Source organism: Parambassis ranga, unplaced genomic scaffold, assembly GCF_900634625.1.
Source record: "Parambassis ranga unplaced genomic scaffold, fParRan2.1 scaffold_31_arrow_ctg1, whole genome shotgun sequence".
NCBI classification, from domain to species: Eukaryota; Metazoa; Chordata; class Actinopteri; family Ambassidae; genus Parambassis; species Parambassis ranga.
Window position 1 is genome coordinate 1,829,277 of NW_021144801.1, and position 4,606 is coordinate 1,833,882.

General features: G+C 45.6%; 1 non-coding gene across 1 annotated transcript; it reads left to right on the top strand.

Annotated features, from left to right (window-relative positions):
* The first annotated feature begins 350 nt into the window (after positions 1 to 350).
* Positions 351 to 422, top strand: trnaq-cug (transfer RNA glutamine (anticodon CUG)). The gene has a single exon. It is a non-coding gene; the product is annotated as a tRNA-Gln (tRNA).
* Positions 423 to 4,606: the final 4,184 nt, after the last annotated feature.

Below are 4,606 nucleotides of genomic sequence, written 5' to 3' on the forward strand. Positions count from 1 at the left end.
CCTTGGATATATGCAGTGCTTCCCCTGGATATGTGCAGTCCACCCCTGGACACATGCAGTCCACCCCTGGATATATGCAGTCCAGTGCAGTGAGGCATGCTCTGATCTGTACAATGGAGAAACCAAACAACTACTCCAAACACTGGCCTTCAATGTTTGTCAAAGTTTGTCTTCAAACAAGATGCTTATGTTTAAGGCAAAAGCTGTGACCTTGTTCAACATCCTGACACAGGATCATCACTTGATGGTGTCATAAACATTCCAATTTAAGACTAGTGGTTAAGGCCATAAAAACTCAGTGGACAAGACATGTCTCTGGTTCTCTTCCAGGCAGGTTTACACATAGTGGAGGTTCCATGGTGTAATGGTTAGCACTCTGGACTCTGACTCCAGCGATCTGAGTTCAAATCTCAGTGGAACCTTTTGTTTGGACAGTAATCCTGGTGTCCTATCTACACAGATCAGTCTATGGAGAAGTCCACAGTCTGTTCATTGGTCCAGCTGTAGTCATTAATTACTGAAATAAATCAACCTTTTGATGATATTCTACTTTCAAGTGTTTATTTCTTTTAATTTTGATGGTTATAACGACAACCAATGAAAACCCACATTCAGTAGGTCAGGAAATGAGAATATGTGAAAAGGTTCAATATTGAAGACACCTGGAGCCACTCTAACCAGATAATGAACTCAAAACACCTGCAAAGGCCTTTAAATGGTCTCAGTCTAGTTCTGTAGGCTGCACAACCACAGGAAGACTGCTGACTTGACAGTTGCCCAAAAGACGACCATTGACACCTTGCACAAGGAGGGCAAGACACAAAGAGGCTGGCTGTTCACAGAGCTCTGTCCAAGCACATTAACAGAGAGGGAAGGGGAGTACAAGCAAGAGGGAGTACAAAGTGTCCCAAACAGGGACTTGAACCCTGGACCCTCAGATTAAAAGTCTGATGCTTCCAATACTTCACTAGTACACTTCATGTAGAGTAGTGAGTCCTGATTGACTTGCAATTGACCCTTTATACAAGGGGGATTAGCTCAAATGGTAGAGCGCTCGCTGCGCAAAAGAAGGGGTCCGATTTTCTCGCTGTCGCACGCAAGGGAAAAAGTTGAGAAAAATGTGGAGCCCCGCTGTGCGCGGACAAACGTCTCGTGTAGCGGTATTGAGGCAATAATCCTGTTCATTATAAAGGAGTTTAAGTGAAATATGAAACAAAACATCTGCCATGGGCTGGACTCGAACCCGTAGTCTGTGCCATCAGCTGTGCGACAATGTATAGAGTTGTTGGAATGTTTAAAACCCACAACGTGCGTAAAATAATTAATGATTGATTTAGCTTAGTTTAGATATGTTTAAATATATTACAATATCAACAGATGTTTTTTAGTTTATATGCCCCGTCCAATGACTTGTGATGTTTACCTGTTTATGGTTTAATAATATGAACAATGAGCATTCAAACGTGTTTTTGTGTGGGAGCTTCTTTGATAAAGATCAGAGTGAATCTTAAATGTTTATATGATTTATCAGAACAAATATAAAACAAATACAAGTGAATACACACACACACACACTGCATACAGGACTATAAAATACTATTCAGCTCATTCACCCATGTGAAAATATATACAACATATACAGGTCAAATATTAGGTCAAATATTACACAATGTACAATTATACAATAAAATTCAACAGCACTGCATAAAGACAGACAGGCTTGTTGATTTAAACATAAGAAAATTGCTTATATACAATATATACAGGCCAAACATTGTACAGTGTTTACTGTGGATGTTTTTGCTGGTGCAGCCACTCATCCAGAGACATTCCACTGGATGAACGCGAGCAAAATGTGGCATTACCATATCTACTGTGGCCAAACTCTGCTGTTTTAGGATGCCCACATTTGCTGCATGTGTTGAAGGTAACCCTTCTCACATACTTCCTTTTTTGGACTCCACTCTCCTCCTCCAGAGCCCGCCGCCGCCTGTTCCTCTGAGTGAAACGGGACACAGTAGGAAGAGGAGCAGCAGACGCAGGAAGAAGCGGGGCTGCGCCTGCACCGGATGCTGCAGTACCAGAAGCTGCCATCACCACTGGCACAGTCATGTTTGGGTTCAGAACTAACGTGCCTAAACCAGCTGCTGAAACAGGCTGTGCAGTTTCTGATGCTGTGGGACCAGGTATTGTGGGCACAGGTGTGATGGGGCGCTCCCTGATGCGCCGGCGACCAGGCCGCAGAGGAGGAGCCTGTCCTTCCTGATTTGGTGGAAGTACAAATGTGTGTCTTGGGCCTGATATGACTGGTGCTTCATCCAGTGGTTCCCTCGGAGCAGTAAGCCGGGTTTGAGCCACAGGAATTGAGGCAGATGGAGCCGGTCCCTGATTAAGGACACTCAATTCCTGACTCTTCTGCCGCCGTTGAAACCTGAAAATACATCATTTGTATTATATGTGTTTAGAAGTATTTACTTCATTTGAGGCAAATAGTGTACCCTGCCTACCACTGAATGAGTGTCCGCTGGTTTAGCTCAAAGAGCTGGATCGTGGTTTCCTCCATCAGCCTGGTGCTGTTAAGCACCAAATCTCGGATGTGGTGGTAATCGGTGAGGATTTTAGACCACCTGGGGTTGCTCACTCCAGCCTTTTTGGTTGTTGACCTGTGTAAAGCGCACAGCTTTACACATATGGCCTCAACTAAGCGGCTGGTACTAGGCCACTGAGCTGGCCCCCCAGGATGGCCAATCAAACACCGTTTTACACTCTCCACACCCGGGGTGACTCCAGATCGCTTTGGTGCCTTAAAGCGGCCGTGTGTCAGTCGAGGCTGATGTCGAGGCTGGTAGTTAACCCGTTGTTTGTCACCATCAGGGAGCGCTGCCCACAGCCGGAAGGCCTCTGTCACCTGCAGCTCAGTGAGGTAAGAAGCCTCACGAAGACCCACAAGGTAACCAGCCAGTTCCTGGACCTTGTCCCACCCAGTGACACCATCAGGGCCAATAACTGCTCCCTAGTAAATGTAGATTAATGTTAATATATGTGCAATAAAAGCTGACCAAAAGTTAAAAGGCCATTAAAATGTCTTACCTGAGGCTCGTTGGATGGACTGCTTCCAGGATCCAGTGCAGCCTGAGAGATGTCAGACGGCTGTGACAGCACTAAGGAGGCAGAGGCAGGATGCTGTCCTTCTCCATCACTGGACGTGGATGGGTGGGGTGGAGCAGAGGCCTGAGGACTGGTTGTCAAAGATGGGGGGCTCTTTTGAAGATCATGGCAGGGGTCATCCTCACAGAGCACTGACACTGTGATGTCCTCCATGATCTCCTCCTGAAATCCCTCATCTTGCAGGTCCTCGTCATTATTTGCTCCACCAACCTGTCCTCCTCTTCAGGGTTCTGGAGCACTGGAGTCAATGTTTTGCCTGTCTGGCTGTACAGATACTCCACCCCCAGCAATTCACCTACAAGAAAAAAACAAAAAAGAAAGTGTTCTTAATATTTTGTCCAGAACATAAAAGGTTATACAGATAATGTTTCAAAATACAAAAATGTGGATTGATGAATAAATTATTTATATTAGTGTTAAATGAGTATTTCTTGCCTGTGTATACTCCAGGAGGGCGGTAGCGCTCATCCCAGGGCTTCCCAAACACAACTCGGCTGAGCTGGTCCACAGCCTCTCGCAGGGCACTGCCATATGATCGGATGGGAGAGGCTCCTTTTACAGCCTCTTCCATCCGATCTTCATTCCATCGCATCAAGCCTTCAAGGAGATAGGCCTGAAATGTGCATCACTGGCACTGGTTCCTAAAGGTTAAATAAAATAGGAAAAAGGGTCACACACGCGCAAGATATGTGCTACATTTGAGGTACTATGAGGTTACATGCAATAGAGTTATGTAAATACATGAAAAATCATCATTATAACCAGAATTAATGAGGAAAAGTAATTAAATTAGTTTCTTGTGAGATAAGATCTGTTCTGACATCAGAAAAGGACTGTAATATTACTGTAGAATGTGACATTACTTTAAAGTAATGGAAACAGTTACAGTGCTTATAATACTTAAAGAGACACTGTAATCCATATGGGATACCTGGGATGAAGCGGTTCAAGTGGAGGTGGAAAGACTCCAGGGAGGTAGAGCCACGGGCACACCTGTAGCAGCACAGCTCCACACCACCTTTCTTCAGTGTCCCCTTCTTAATGTAGAGTGGGAAGTTCTCTGGGTCTTGGATACACAGTACATGTTTCTGCTGTTCTTTCCATATTTGCTGGATCCGATCATGGTCCAGTAGAGGAACTCCCAGAGTGTCCTTCCCATCCACACTGTCAAAGTGATCAATCAGTGATCCAATCAGGCTGGTGGTCTCCTCCATCCCTCTGGTCCTCCTGCGGCAGTGCAGTGCCAACTCCCTCTGGGTAATGCGAGCACTGAGTGCCTTTTCTGAGAGGTGGCCGGTCTTCTTTGCTGCTAGCTCCCCCTCCTTTGCACGGCGAAGAGCAGCGACATCCTCTGGATCCCATTCAAAGATGCACGTGGACAGACGTGCCATGAAGACTCCATAGAGTGGATGAGCCTCTGTTGTGACACCTGCAGCAA